The 15831-nt window shown below is 41.7% G+C and overlaps 9 non-coding genes across 9 annotated transcripts; all 9 read right to left on the bottom strand.

Moving 5' to 3' along the window:
- Positions 1 to 2034: 2034 nt before the first annotated feature.
- Positions 2035 to 2107, bottom strand: TRNAV-CAC (transfer RNA valine (anticodon CAC)). Its single transcript has one exon. It is a non-coding gene; the product is annotated as a tRNA-Val (tRNA).
- A 272-nt stretch (positions 2108 to 2379) lies between these two features.
- On the bottom strand, positions 2380 to 2451 carry TRNAP-UGG (transfer RNA proline (anticodon UGG)). Its single transcript has one exon. It is a non-coding gene; the product is annotated as a tRNA-Pro (tRNA).
- A 2315-nt stretch (positions 2452 to 4766) lies between these two features.
- TRNAP-UGG (transfer RNA proline (anticodon UGG)) lies at positions 4767 to 4838 on the bottom strand. The gene has a single exon. It is a non-coding gene; the product is annotated as a tRNA-Pro (tRNA).
- Positions 4839 to 6808: 1970 nt separating this feature from the next.
- Positions 6809 to 6881, bottom strand: TRNAV-CAC (transfer RNA valine (anticodon CAC)). Its single transcript has one exon. It is a non-coding gene; the product is annotated as a tRNA-Val (tRNA).
- A 2667-nt stretch (positions 6882 to 9548) lies between these two features.
- Positions 9549 to 9620, bottom strand: TRNAP-UGG (transfer RNA proline (anticodon UGG)). The gene has a single exon. It is a non-coding gene; the product is annotated as a tRNA-Pro (tRNA).
- A 1970-nt stretch (positions 9621 to 11590) lies between these two features.
- On the bottom strand, positions 11591 to 11663 carry TRNAV-CAC (transfer RNA valine (anticodon CAC)). Its single transcript has one exon. It is a non-coding gene; the product is annotated as a tRNA-Val (tRNA).
- Positions 11664 to 11935: 272 nt separating this feature from the next.
- TRNAP-UGG (transfer RNA proline (anticodon UGG)) lies at positions 11936 to 12007 on the bottom strand. Its single transcript has one exon. It is a non-coding gene; the product is annotated as a tRNA-Pro (tRNA).
- Positions 12008 to 13977: 1970 nt separating this feature from the next.
- On the bottom strand, positions 13978 to 14050 carry TRNAV-CAC (transfer RNA valine (anticodon CAC)). The gene has a single exon. It is a non-coding gene; the product is annotated as a tRNA-Val (tRNA).
- Positions 14051 to 14322: 272 nt separating this feature from the next.
- Positions 14323 to 14394, bottom strand: TRNAP-UGG (transfer RNA proline (anticodon UGG)). Its single transcript has one exon. It is a non-coding gene; the product is annotated as a tRNA-Pro (tRNA).
- Between the last annotated feature and the right edge of the window lie 1437 nt (positions 14395 to 15831).

Below are 15831 nucleotides of genomic sequence, written 5' to 3'. Positions count from 1 at the left end.
AACCCAGGACCTCTCGCACCCAAAGCGAGAATCATACCCCTAGACCAACGAGCCCTCAAAATCCGCCTACCTCTCAAAAGCTAATACCGGCTCTAAGCCCGCAATGAAGATCATGCTGGTATCTTTATGATGCTTGGTCTGTGAATACGCATGAAAGTCAGTCTCAACTTACCCTTTCTCAAACGATAGCACTATCATTTACAAGTGTCTCCTTTTATTCCGTCCCAGCTTTGGACACGTCTTACAGGAAGTCAGCCCTTATTTATATATTTCTGCAGTGGCTGAAGCTTAATGAGAAAGAGTAACAAGTTGTTCATAACAACATAAGAAACACATTGTGCATTTTCTCTCAAATACTCCTTCACTTTGTGCCAAAAGAAATACCAAGGTGAATACCTAGGCCACAGATTCAAGCTAAAGATCTTCCTGCTGAATGCAAGGCGCAATAAAAACTGCATATCGCTGGACTAAAGCATTCCTTGCATAGCCTCTAACATCATAACATAACTGAGCTGCTAGCAGCAAGCTAACCAATACCTTTCTGAAATGAGAATGACATGTGCTTATCTGCTCAATCAGTGCTCAATCAGGCTCGATCAGGCGAGATTTAGAAAAGGTGGAAAGGGTCCAAGTGGATGCCCCTTCCTTTTTAGGGTGGGTCCTGCTCACTATCATAGGATTGCTTGTAAAAGTGGCCAGGGTCAGAGGAAAAGCTGCCAACACTTCTTAGCGTTCTCTATAGATGCAGCCATTTTCTGTGACTGTAATTTCGGCCTTTTCCCAGAAGTCTCTATTCTGCCTATGCAAATTAACAAAAGCAGTGCTTATTCCTCACTTGCTCAAATGTCCTTCCTGTCCAGAAAGCTCTGATTAAGCATGCTTATTTTCTTTTTCTGGGATATTTTAAATTGTTTCGCTGTCCAGTCTGTGGCAGTAGAAAGCTGCTTATGATGCCAGGTTTTGATGAATCCCCAAGGTACAAGTACAGAGGAATATATCAGTCTCTAGGATATGGAACTTTTAGCTAACACATCACAATATGTGATGCTTGCCAAGAAAACACTACATTCTGGAGCGCTGATGATCAGAACATTCTGCTCCTGAAGGATAGAAAAGACAGCTTGATTGAAATAAAGTCTGTTTATATTGACGCTCTCTCTCTCCCTATATATACATACATGCGTACACACACACACACAGGTATGTCATGCATTTCTTCAGATTTGTTTCAACCATTTACCATTTATTGGAGAATCCCTACTTTTCAAGTGACTGCAAATGAAGTCATCTCTGGCACTTTTTGTGCAAAGTAAGAGACACACATGACACCTTTTTATAAAAGTCATCGGTTTCTTTGTTACTGTGTACTTTCAAAGCATGGGGCTTTCACACGTCAGGTAAACCTGATTACCACTACACAACAAAAGCAGATGCAGCTTTCTTATCTATGTCGTGATAGAACAGTTGTGAATTGAGTAGAAGAAGGGCCCTGATGTGATACTTATTACATGCAGCCTGTAAGATAGTCAAACATGCAGGCTAGGAAGGAAGATGCAAATATCAATGTATTAGAAAAACACCTAAAGGCGAGTGATATGCTTTCATTCATGCATGGCTAGGAAAAATCGCCATACTGTTGCAAACATTCTTACACCACCAACTGGAAATAAATGATTCTGACATTAAACGTAAAGGTGACAATGCATTTGTATCATCACCTTGAGAAGGATCATCTTGGAATTGAGCCGAGGGCCTCTGCACTCAAAGCCAGAAACACTCCACTAAAATAAGATTCCTGTTGGTGCCAACAATTCTCCATGTTAATGCTTGTTCTAGGTGAGCAGTGAACCGATTGCAGGGCTCTTTTGAAAGCAAGGTCTGAGAACCAACAGATACATCCACACGCCGATTACTTTAGTGTTTTGAGAGAATTCCCTTTCTTGGAACGAGATTGCATGAAATAATCTTCAGGGCTTGGACAATTCCATGGCAAAACGGCACCTATCAACATTGTAGCCAACACAATATAACAACTGTTTCTGCCCGGTTTCGAACCGGGGACCTTTCGCGTGTGAGGCAAACGTGATAACCACTACACTACAGAAACAGATACCTACAGTTGATTTTTCTGTAATGAAACTGCTCCGAACTGGCTATTCCATGGGCCTCTGGCTTTAGATTTCTTTCATGCAACCTGCCCGACATCCCTAGCTGAACGCTCGTACATGCCATGCAAGACCAGATGTTTGGTATTAGCTCAGACTGGGCAGGGCTGAAGCATGAGACTCTAGCAAAGAATTATCCACTACTGCAAAGAAAAAATTGATGTTGGTTTTGAAACGCAAACTTCAAAACAACTTGAAAAGAGTACCAAGAAAAGGGCTCGTCCGGGATTTGAACCCGGGACCTCTCGCACCCAAAGCGAGAATCATACCCCTAGACCAACGAGCCCTCAAAATCCTCTTACCTCTCAAAAGCTAATACCGGCTCTAAGCCCGCAATGAAGATCATGCTGGAATCTTTATGATGCTTGGTCTGTGAATACGCATGAAAGTCAGTCTCAACTTACCCTTTCTCAAACGATAGCACTATCATTTACAAGTGTCTCCTTTTATTCCGTCCCAGCTTTGGACACGTCTTACAGGAAGTCAGCCCTTATTTATATATTTCTTCAGTGGCTGAAGCTTAATGAGAAAGAGTAACAAGTTGTTCATAACAACATAAGAAACACATTGTGCATTTTCTCTCAAATACTCCTTCACTTTGTGCCAAAAGAAATACCAAGGTGAATACCTAGGCCACAGATTCAAGCTAAAGATCTTCCTGCTGAATGCAAGGCGCAATAAAAACTGCATATCGCTGGACTAAAGCATTCCTTGCATAGCCTCTAACATCATAACATAACTGAGCTGCTAGCAGCAAGCTAACCAATACCTTTCTGAAATGAGAATGACATGTGCTTATCTGCTCAATCAGTGCTCAATCAGGCGAGATTTAGAAAAGGTGGAAAGGGTCCAAGTGGATGCCCCTTCCTTTTTAGGGTGGGTCCTGCTGACTATCATAGGATTGCTTGTAAAAGTGGTCAGGGTCAGAGGAAAAGCTGCCAACACTTCTTAGCGTTCTCTATAGATGCAGCCATTTTCTGTGACTGTAATTTCGGCCTTTTCCCAGAAGTCTCTATTCTGCCTATGCAAATTAACAAAAGCAGTGCTTATTCCTCACTTGCTCAAATGTCCTTCCTGTCCAGAAAGCTCTGATTAAGCATGCTTATTTTCTTTTTCTGGGATATTTTAAATTGTTTCGCTGTCCAGTCTGTGGCAGTAGAAAGCTGCTTATGATGCCAGGTTTTGATGAATCCCCAAGGTACAAGTACAGAGGAATATATCTGTCTCTAGGATATGGAACTTTTAGCTAACACATCACAATATGTGATGCTTGCCAAGAAAACACTACATTCTGGAGCGCTGATGATCAGAACATTCTGCTCCTGAAGGATAGAAAAGACAGCTTGATTGAAATAAAGTCTGTTTATATTGACGCTCTCTCTCTCCCTATATATACATACATGCATACACACACACACACAGGTATGTCATGCATTTCTTCAGATTTGTTTCAACCATTTACCATTTATTGGAGAATCCCTACTTTTCAAGTGACTGCAAATGAAGTCATCTCTGGCACTTTTTGAGCAAAGTAAGAGACACACATGACACCTTTTTATAAAAGTCATCGGTTTCTTTGTTACTGTGTACTTTCAAAGCATGGGGCTTTCACACGTCAGGTAAACCTGATTACCACTACACAACAAAAGCAGATGCAGATTTCTTATCTATGTCGTGATAGAACAGTTGTGAATTGAGTAGAAGAAGGGCCCTGATGTGATACTTATTACATGCAGCCTGTAAGATAGTCAAACATGCAGGCTAGGAAGGAAGATGCAAATATCAATGTATTAGAAAAACACCTAAAGGCGAGTGATATGCTTTCATTCATGCATGGCTAGGAAAAATCGCCATACTGTTGCAAACATTCTTACACCACCAACTGGAAATAAATGATTCTGACATTAAACGTAAAGGTGACAATGCATTTGTATCATCACCTTGAGAAGGATCATCTTGGAATTGAGCCGAGGGCCTCTGCACTCAAAGCCAGAAACACTCCACTAAAATAAGATTCCTGTTGGTGCCAACAATTCTCCATGTTAATGCTTGTTCTAGGTGAGCAGTGAACCGATTGCAGGGCTCTTTTGAAAGCAAGGTCTGAGAACCAACAGATACATCCACACGCCGATTACTTTAGTGTTTTGAGAGAATTCCCTTTCTTGGAACGAGATTGCATGAAATAATCTTCAGGGCTTGGACAATTCCATGGCAAAACGGCACCTATCAACATTGTAGCCAACACAATATAACAACTGTTTCTGCCCGGTTTCGAACCGGGGACCTTTCGCGTGTGAGGCGAACGTGATAACCACTACCCTACAGAAACAGATACCTACAGTTGGTTTTTCTGTAATGAAACTGCTCCGAACTGGCTATTCCATGGGCCTCTGGCTTTAGATTTCTTTCATGCAACCTGCCCGACATCCCTAGCTGAACGCTCGTACATGCCATGCAAGACCAGATGTTTGGTATTAGCTCAGATTGGGCAGGGCTGAAGCATGAGACTCTAGCAAAGAATTATCCACTACTGCAAAGAAAAAATTGATGTTGGTTTTGAAACGCAAACTTCAAAACAACTTGAAAAGAGTACCAAGAAAAGGGCTCGTCCGGGATTTGAACCCGGGACCTCTCGCACCCAAAGCGAGAATCATACCCCTAGACCAACGAGCCCTCAAAATCCTCTTACCGCTCAAAAGCTAATACCGGCTCTAAGCCCGCAATGAAGATCATGCTGGTATCTTTATGATGCTTGGTCTGTGAATACGCATGAAAGTCAGTCTCAACTTACCCTTTCTCAAACGATAGCACTATCATTTACAAGTGTCTCCTTTTATTCCGTCCCAGCTTTGGACACGTCTTACAGGAAGTCAGCCCTTATTTATATATTTCTGCAGTGGCTGAAGCTTAATGAGAAAGAGTAACAAGTTGTTCATAATAACATAAGAAACACATTGTGCATTTGCTCTCAAATACTCCTTCACTTTGTGCCAAAAGAAATACCAAGGTGAATACCTAGGCCACAGATTCAAGCTAAAGATCTTCCTGGTGAAGGCAAGGCGCAATAAAAACTGCATATCGCTGGACTAAAGCATTCCTTGCATAGCCTCTAACATCATAACATAACTGAGCTGCTAGCAGCAAGCTAACCAATACCTTTCTGAAATGAGAATGACATGTGCTTATCTGCTCAATCAGTGCTCAATCAGGCGAGATTTAGAAAAGGTGGAAAGGGTCCAAGTGGATGCCCCTTCCTTTTTAGGGTGGGTCCTGCTGACTATCATAGGATTGCTTGTAAAAGTGGTCAGGGTCAGAGGAAAAGCTGCCAACACTTCTTAGCGTTCTCTATAGATGCAGCCATTTTCTGTGACTGTAATTTCGGCCTTTTCCCAGAAGTCTCTATTCTGCCTATGCAAATTAACAAAAGCAGTGCTTATTCCTCACTTGCTCAAAGGTCCTTCCTGTCCAGAAAGCTCTGATTAAGCATGCTTATTTTCTTTTTCTGGGATATTTTAAATTGTTTCGCTGTCCAGTCTGTGGCAGTAGAAAGCTGCTTATGATGCCAGGTTTTGATGAATCCCCAAGGTACAAGTACAGAGGAATATATCAGTCTCTAGGATATGGAACTTTTAGCTAACACATCACAATATGTGATGCTTGCCAAGAAAACACTACATTCTGGAGCGCTGATGATCAGAACATTCTGCTCCTGAAGGATAGAAAAGACAGCTTGATTGAAATAAAGTCTGTTTATATTGACGCTCTCTCTCTCCCTATATATACATACATGCGTACACACACACACACAGGTATGTCATGCATTTCTTCAGATTTGTTTCAACCATTTACCATTTATTGGAGAATCCCTACTTTTCAAGTGACTGCAAATGAAGTCATCTCTGGCACTTTTTGTGCAAAGTAAGAGACACACATGACACCTTTTTATAAAAGTCATCGGTTTCTTTGTTACTGTGTACTTTCAAAGCGTGGGGCTTTCACACGTCAGGTAAACCTGATTACCACTACACAACAAAAGCAGATGCAGCTTTCTTATCTATGTCGTGATAGAACAGTTGTGAATTGAGTAGAAGAAGGGCCCTGATGTGATACTTATTACATGCAGCCTGTAAGATAGTCAAACATGCAGGCTAGGAAGGAAGATGCAAATATCAATGTATTAGAAAAACACCTAAAGGCGACTGATATGCTTTCATTCATGCATGGCTAGGAAAAATCGCCATACTGTTGCAAACATTCTTACACCACCAACTGGAAATAAATGATTCTGACATTAAACGTAAAGGTGACAATGCATTTGTATCATCACCTTGAGAAGGATCATCTTGGAATTGAGCCGAGGGCCTCTGCACTCAAAGCCAGAAACACTCCACTAAAATAAGATTCCTGTTGGTGCCAACAATTCTCCATGTTAATGCTTGTTCTAGGTGAGCAGTGAACCGATTGCAGGGCTCTTTTGAAAGCAAGGTCTGAGAACCAACAGATACATCCACACGCTGATTACTTTAGTGTTTTGAGAGAATTCCCTTTCTTGGAACGAGATTGCATGAAATAATCTTCAGGGCTTGGACAATTCCATGGCAAAACGGCACCTATCAACATTGTAGCCAACACAATATAACAACTGTTTCTGCCCGGTTTCGAACCGGGGACCTTTCGCGTGTGAGGCGAACGTGATAACCACTACACTACAGAAACAGATACCTACAGTTGATTTTTCTGTAATGAAACTGCTCCGAACTGGCTATTCCATGGGCCTCTGGCTTTAGATTTCTTTCATGCAACCTGCCCGACATCCCTAGCTGAACGCTCGCACATGCCATGCAAGACCAGATGTTTGGTATTAGCTCAGACTGGGCAGGGCTGAAGCATGAGACTCTAGCAAAGAATTATCCACTACTGCAAAGAAAAAATTGATGTTGGTTTTGAAACGCAAACTTCAAAACAACTTGAAAAGAGTACCAAGAAAAGGGCTCGTCCGGGATTTGAACCCGGGACCTCTCGCACCCAAAGTGAGAATCATACCCCTAGACCAACGAGCCCTCAAAATCCTCTTACCTCTCAAAAGCTAATAACGGCTCTAAGCCCGCAATGAAGATCATGCTGGTATCTTTATGATGCTTGGTCTGTGAATACGCATGAAAGTCAGTCTCAACTTACCCTTTCTCAAACGATAGCACTATCATTTACAAGTGTCTCCTTTTATTCCGTCCCAGCTTTGGACACGTCTTACAGGAAGTCAGCCCTTATTTATATATTTCTGCAGTGGCTGAAGCTTAATGAGAAAGAGTAACAAGTTGTTCATAACAGCATAAGAAACACATTGTGCATTTTCTCTCAAATACTCCTTCACTTTGTGCCAAAAGAAATACCAAGGTGAATACCTAGGCCACAGATTCAAGCTAAAGATCTTCCTGCTGAATGCAAGGCGCAATAAAAACTGCATATCGCTGGACTAAAGCATTCCTTGCATAGCCTCTAACATCATAACATAACTGAGCTGCTAGCAGCAAGCTAACCAATACCTTTCTGAAATGAGAATGACATGTGCTTATCTGCTCAATCAGTGCTCAATTGGCTCGATCAGGCGAGATTTAGAAAAGGTGGAAAGGGTCCAAGTGGATGCCCCTTCCTTTTTAGGGTGGGTCCTGCTGACTATCATAGGATTGCTTGTAAAAGTGGCCAGGGTCAGAGGAAAAGCTGCCAACACTTCTTAGCGTTCTCTATAGATGCAGCCATTTTCTGTGACTGTAATTTCGGCCTTTTCCCAGAAATCTCTATTCTGCCTATGCAAATTAACAAAAGCAGTGCTTATTCCTCACTTGCTCAAATGTCCTTCCTGTCCAGAAAGCTCTGATTAAGCATGCTTATTTTCTTTTTCTGGGATATTTTAAATTGTTTCGCTGTCCAGTCTGTGGCAGTAGAAAGCTGCTTATGATGCCAGGTTTTGATGAATCCCCAAGGTACAAGTACAGAGGAATATATCAGTCTCTAGGATATGGAACTTTTAGCTAACACATCACAATATGTGATGCTTGCCAAGAAAACACTACATTCTGGAGCGCTGATGATCAGAACATTCTGCTCCTGAAGGATAGAAAAGACAGCTTGATTGAAATAAAGTCTGTTTATATTGACGCTCTCTCTCTCCCTATATATACATACATGCGTACACACACACACACAGGTATGTCATGCATTTCTTCAGATTTGTTTCAACCATTTACCATTTATTGGAGAATCCCTACTTTTCAAGTGACTGCAAATGAAGTCATCTCTGGCACTTTTTGTGCAAAGTAAGAGACACACATGACACCTTTTTATAAAAGTCATCGGTTTCTTTGTTACTGTGTACTTTCAAAGCATGGGGCTTTCACACGTCAGGTAAACCTGATTACCACTACACAACAAAAGCAGATGCAGCTTTCTTATCTATGTCGTGATAGAACAGTTGTGAATTGAGTAGAAGAAGGGCCCTGATGTGATACTTATTACATGCAGCCTGTAAGATAGTCAAACATGCAGGCTAGGAAGGAAGATGCAAATATCAATGTATTAGAAAAACACCTAAAGGCGAGTGATATGCTTTCATTCATGCATGGCTAGGAAAAATCGCCATACTGTTGCAAACATTCTTACACCACCAACTGGAAATAAATGATTCTGACATTAAACGTAAAGGTGACAATGCATTTGTATCATCACCTTGAGAAGGATCATCTTGGAATTGAGCCGAGGGCCTCTGCACTCAAAGCCAGAAACACTCCACTAAAATAAGATTCCTGTTGGTGCCAACAATTCTCCATGTTAATGCTTGTTCTAGGTGAGCAGTGAACCGATTGCAGGGCTCTTTTGAAAGCAAGGTCTGAGAACCAACAGATACATCCACACGCCGATTACTTTAGTGTTTTGAGAGAATTCCCTTTCTTGGAACGAGATTGCATGAAATAATCTTCAGGGCTTGGACAATTCCATGGCAAAACGGCACCTATCAACATTGTAGCCAACACAATATAACAACTGTTTCTGCCCGGTTTCGAACCGGGGACCTTTCGCGTGTGAGGCAAACTGATAACCACTACACTACAGAAACAGATACCTACAGTTGATTTTTCTGTAATGAAACTGCTCCGAACTGGCTATTCCATGGGCCTCTGGCTTTAGATTTCTTTCATGCAACCTGCCCGACATCCCTAGCTGAACGCTCGTACATGCCATGCAAGACCAGATGTTTGGTATTAGCTCAGACTGGGCAGGGCTGAAGCATGAGACTCTAGCAAAGAATTATCCACTACTGCAAAGAAAAAATTGATGTTGGTTTTGAAACGCAAACTTCAAAACAACTTGAAAAGAGTACCAAGAAAAGGGCTCGTCCGGGATTTGAACCCGGGACCTCTCGCACCCAAAGCGAGAATCATACCCCTAGACCAACGAGCCCTCAAAATCCTCTTACCTCTCAAAAGCTAATACCGGCTCTAAGCCCGCAATGAAGATCATGCTGGAATCTTTATGATGCTTGGTCTGTGAATACGCATGAAAGTCAGTCTCAACTTACCCTTTCTCAAACGATAGCACTATCATTTACAAGTGTCTCCTTTTATTCCGTCCCAGCTTTGGACACGTCTTACAGGAAGTCAGCCCTTATTTATATATTTCTTCAGTGGCTGAAGCTTAATGAGAAAGAGTAACAAGTTGTTCATAACAACATAAGAAACACATTGTGCATTTTCTCTCAAATACTCCTTCACTTTGTGCCAAAAGAAATACCAAGGTGAATACCTAGGCCACAGATTCAAGCTAAAGATCTTCCTGCTGAATGCAAGGCGCAATAAAAACTGCATATCGCTGGACTAAAGCATTCCTTGCATAGCCTCTAACATCATAACATAACTGAGCTGCTAGCAGCAAGCTAACCAATACCTTTCTGAAATGAGAATGACATGTGCTTATCTGCTCAATCAGTGCTCAATCAGGCGAGATTTAGAAAAGGTGGAAAGGGTCCAAGTGGATGCCCCTTCCTTTTTAGGGTGGGTCCTGCTGACTATCATAGGATTGCTTGTAAAAGTGGTCAGGGTCAGAGGAAAAGCTGCCAACACTTCTTAGCGTTCTCTATAGATGCAGCCATTTTCTGTGACTGTAATTTCGGCCTTTTCCCAGAAGTCTCTATTCTGCCTATGCAAATTAACAAAAGCAGTGCTTATTCCTCACTTGCTCAAATGTCCTTCCTGTCCAGAAAGCTCTGATTAAGCATGCTTATTTTCTTTTTCTGGGATATTTTAAATTGTTTCGCTGTCCAGTCTGTGGCAGTAGAAAGCTGCTTATGATGCCAGGTTTTGATGAATCCCCAAGGTACAAGTACAGAGGAATATATCTGTCTCTAGGATATGGAACTTTTAGCTAACACATCACAATATGTGATGCTTGCCAAGAAAACACTACATTCTGGAGCGCTGATGATCAGAACATTCTGCTCCTGAAGGATAGAAAAGACAGCTTGATTGAAATAAAGTCTGTTTATATTGACGCTCTCTCTCTCCCTATATATACATACATGCATACACACACACACACAGGTATGTCATGCATTTCTTCAGATTTGTTTCAACCATTTACCATTTATTGGAGAATCCCTACTTTTCAAGTGACTGCAAATGAAGTCATCTCTGGCACTTTTTGAGCAAAGTAAGAGACACACATGACACCTTTTTATAAAAGTCATCGGTTTCTTTGTTACTGTGTACTTTCAAAGCATGGGGCTTTCACACGTCAGGTAAACCTGATTACCACTACACAACAAAAGCAGATGCAGCTTTCTTATCTATGTCGTGATAGAACAGTTGTGAATTGAGTAGAAGAAGGGCCCTGATGTGATACTTATTACATGCAGCCTGTAAGATAGTCAAACATGCAGGCTAGGAAGGAAGATGCAAATATCAATGTATTAGAAAAACACCTAAAGGCGAGTGATATGCTTTCATTCATGCATGGCTAGGAAAAATCGCCATACTGTTGCAAACATTCTTACACCACCAACTGGAAATAAATGATTCTGACATTAAACGTAAAGGTGACAATGCATTTGTATCATCACCTTGAGAAGGATCATCTTGGAATTGAGCCGAGGGCCTCTGCACTCAAAGCCAGAAACACTCCACTAAAATAAGATTCCTGTTGGTGCCAACAATTCTCCATGTTAATGCTTGTTCTAGGTGAGCAGTGAACCGATTGCAGGGCTCTTTTGAAAGCAAGGTCTGAGAACCAACAGATACATCCACACGCCGATTACTTTAGTGTTTTGAGAGAATTCCCTTTCTTGGAACGAGATTGCATGAAATAATCTTCAGGGCTTGGACAATTCCATGGCAAAACGGCACCTATCAACATTGTAGCCAACACAATATAACAACTGTTTCTGCCCGGTTTCGAACCGGGGACCTTTCGCGTGTGAGGCGAACGTGATAACCACTACACTACAGAAACAGATACCTACAGTTGATTTTTCTGTAATGAAACTGCTCCGAACTGGCTATTCCATGGGCCTCTGGCTTTAGATTTCTTTCATGCAACCTGCCCGACATCCCTAGCTGAACGCTCGTACATGCCATGCAAGACCAGATGTTTGGTATTAGCTCAGATTGGGCAGGGCTGAAGCATGAGACTCTAGCAAAGAATTATCCACTACTGCAAAGAAAAAATTGATGTTGGTTTTGAAACGCAAACTTCAAAACAACTTGAAAAGAGTACCAAGAAAAGGGCTCGTCCGGGATTTGAACCCGGGACCTCTCGCACCCAAAGCGAGAATCATACCCCTAGACCAACGAGCCCTCAAAATCCTCTTACCGCTCAAAAGCTAATACCGGCTCTAAGCCCGCAATGAAGATCATGCTGGTATCTTTATGATGCTTGGTCTGTGAATACGCATGAAAGTCAGTCTCAACTTACCCTTTCTCAAACGATAGCACTATCATTTACAAGTGTCTCCTTTTATTCCGTCCCAGCTTTGGACACGTCTTACAGGAAGTCAGCCCTTATTTATATATTTCTGCAGTGGCTGAAGCTTAATGAGAAAGAGTAACAAGTTGTTCATAATAACATAAGAAACACATTGTGCATTTTCTCTCAAATACTCCTTCACTTTGTGCCAAAAGAAATACCAAGGTGAATACCTAGGCCACAGATTCAAGCTAAAGATCTTCCTGGTGAAGGCAAGGCGCAATAAAAACTGCATATCGCTGGACTAAAGCATTCCTTGCATAGCCTCTAACATCATAACATAACTGAGCTGCTAGCAGCAAGCTAACCAATACCTTTCTGAAATGAGAATGACATGTGCTTATCTGCTCAATCAGTGCTCAATCAGGCGAGATTTAGAAAAGGTGGAAAGGGTCCAAGTGGATGCCCCTTCCTTTTTAGGGTGGGTCCTGCTGACTATCATAGGATTGCTTGTAAAAGTGGTCAGGGTCAGAGGAAAAGCTGCCAACACTTCTTAGCGTTCTCTATAGATGCAGCCATTTTCTGTGACTGTAATTTCGGCCTTTTCCCAGAAGTCTCTATTCTGCCTATGCAAATTAACAAAAGCAGTGCTTATTCCTCACTTGCTCAAAGGTCCTTCCTGTCCAGAAAGCTCTGATTAAGCATGCTTATTTTCTTTTTCTGGGATATTTTAAATTGTTTCGCTGTCCAGTCTGTGGCAGTAGAAAGCTGCTTATGATGCCAGGTTTTGATGAATCCCCAAGGTACAAGTACAGAGGAATATATCTGTCTCTAGGATATGGAACTTTTAGCTAACACATCACAATATGTGATGCTTGCCAAGAAAACACTACATTCTGGAGCGCTGATGATCAGAACATTCTGCTCCTGAAGGATAGAAAAGACAGCTTGATTGAAATAAAGTCTGTTTATATTGACGCTCTCTCTCTCCCTATATATACATACATGCATACACACACACACACAGGTATGTCATGCATTTCTTCAGATTTGTTTCAACCATTTACCATTTATTGGAGAATCCCTACTTTTCAAGTGACTGCAAATGAAGTCATCTCTGGCACTTTTTGAGCAAAGTAAGAGACACACATGACACCTTTTTATAAAAGTCATCGGTTTCTTTGTTACTGTGTACTTTCAAAGCATGGGGCTTTCACACGTCAGGTAAACCTGATTACCACTACACAACAAAAGCAGATGCAGCTTTCTTATCTATGTCGTGATAGAACAGTTGTGAATTGAGTAGAAGAAGGGCCCTGATGTGATACTTATTACATGCAGCCTGTAAGATAGTCAAACATGCAGGCTAGGAAGGAAGATGCAAATATCAATGTATTAGAAAAACACCTAAAGGCGAGTGATATGCTTTCATTCATGCATGGCTAGGAAAAATCGCCATACTGTTGCAAACATTCTTACACCACCAACTGGAAATAAATGATTCTGACATTAAACGTAAAGGTGACAATGCATTTGTATCATCACCTTGAGAAGGATCATCTTGGAATTGAGCCGAGGGCCTCTGCACTCAAAGCCAGAAACACTCCACTAAAATAAGATTCCTGTTGGTGCCAACAATTCTCCATGTTAATGCTTGTTCTAGGTGAGCAGTGAACCGATTGCAGGGCTCTTTTGAAAGCAAGGTCTGAGAACCAACAGATACATCCACACGCCGATTACTTTAGTGTTTTGAGAGAATTCCCTTTCTTGGAACGAGATTGCATGAAATAATCTTCAGGGCTTGGACAATTCCATGGCAAAACGGCACCTATCAACATTGTAGCCAACACAATATAACAACTGTTTCTGCCCGGTTTCGAACCGGGGACCTTTCGCGTGTGAGGCGAACGTGATAACCACTACACTACAGAAACAGATACCTACAGTTGATTTTTCTGTAATGAAACTGCTCCGAACTGGCTATTCCATGGGCCTCTGGCTTTAGATTTCTTTCATGCAACCTGCCCGACATCCCTAGCTGAACGCTCGTACATGCCATGCAAGACCAGATGTTTGGTATTAGCTCAGATTGGGCAGGGCTGAAGCATGAGACTCTAGCAAAGAATTATCCACTACTGCAAAGAAAAAATTGATGTTGGTTTTGAAACGCAAACTTCAAAACAACTTGAAAAGAGTACCAAGAAAAGGGCTCGTCCGGGATTTGAACCCGGGACCTCTCGCACCCAAAGCGAGAATCATACCCCTAGACCAACGAGCCCTCAAAATCCTCTTACCGCTCAAAAGCTAATACCGGCTCTAAGCCCGCAATGAAGATCATGCTGGTATCTTTATGATGCTTGGTCTGTGAATACGCATGAAAGTCAGTCTCAACTTACCATTTCTCAAACGATAGCACTATCATTTACAAGTGTCTCCTTTTATTCCGTCCCAGCTTTGGACACGTCTTACAGGAAGTCAGCCCTTATTTATATATTTCTGCAGTGGCTGAAGCTTAATGAGAAAGAGTAACAAGTTGTTCATAATAACATAAGAAACACATTGTGCATTTTCTCTCAAATACTCCTTCACTTTGTGCCAAAAGAAATACCAAGGTGAATACCTAGGCCACAGATTCAAGCTAAAGATCTTCCTGGTGAAGGCAAGGCGCAATAAAAACTGCATATCGCTGGACTAAAGCATTCCTTGCATAGCCTCTAACATCATAACATAACTGAGCTGCTAGCAGCAAGCTAACCAATACCTTTCTGAAATGAGAATGACATGTGCTTATCTGCTCAATCAGTGCTCAATCAGGCGAGATTTAGAAAAGGTGGAAAGGGTCCAAGTGGATGCCCCTTCCTTTTTAGGGTGGGTCCTGCTGACTATCATAGGATTGCTTGTAAAAGTGGTCAGGGTCAGAGGAAAAGCTGCCAACACTTCTTAGCGTTCTCTATAGATGCAGCCATTTTCTGTGACTGTAATTTCGGCCTTTTCCCAGAAGTCTCTATTCTGCCTATGCAAATTAACAAAAGCAGTGCTTATTCCTCACTTGCTCAAAGGTCCTTCCTGTCCAGAAAGCTCTGATTAAGCATGCTTATTTTCTTTTTCTGGGATATTTTAAATTGTTTCGCTGTCCAGTCTGTGGCAGTAGAAAGCTGCTTATGATGCCAGGTTTTGATGAATCCCCAAGGTACAAGTACAGAGGAATATATCAGTCTCTAGGATATGGAACTTTTAGCTAACACATCACAATATGTGATGCTTGCCAAGAAAACACTACATTCTGGAGCGCTGATGATCAGAACATTCTGCTCCTGAAGGATAGAAAAGACAGCTTGATTGAAATAAAGTCTGTTTATATTGACGCTCTCTCTCTCCCTATATATACATACATGCGTACACACACACACACAGGTATGTCATGCATTTCTTCAGATTTGTTTCAACCATTTACCATTTATTGGAGAATCCCTACTTTTCAAGTGACTGCAAATGAAGTCATCTCTGGCACTTTTTGTGCAAAGTAAGAGACACACATGACACCTTTTTATAAAAGTCATCGGTTTCTTTGTTACTGTGTACTTTCAAAGCGTGGGGCTTTCACACGTCAGGTAAACCTGATTACCACTACACAACAAAAGCAGATGCAGCTTTCTTATCTATGTCGTGATAGAACAGTTGTGAATTGAGTAGAAGAAGGGCCCTGATGTGATAC

Source organism: Triturus cristatus, chromosome 8 (genome assembly GCF_964204655.1).
Source record: "Triturus cristatus chromosome 8, aTriCri1.1, whole genome shotgun sequence".
Classification (NCBI taxonomy): Eukaryota; Metazoa; Chordata; class Amphibia; order Caudata; family Salamandridae; genus Triturus; species Triturus cristatus.
Note: the sequence above shows the minus strand (reverse complement) of the source record. Positions and strands in the feature narration are given on the sequence as shown.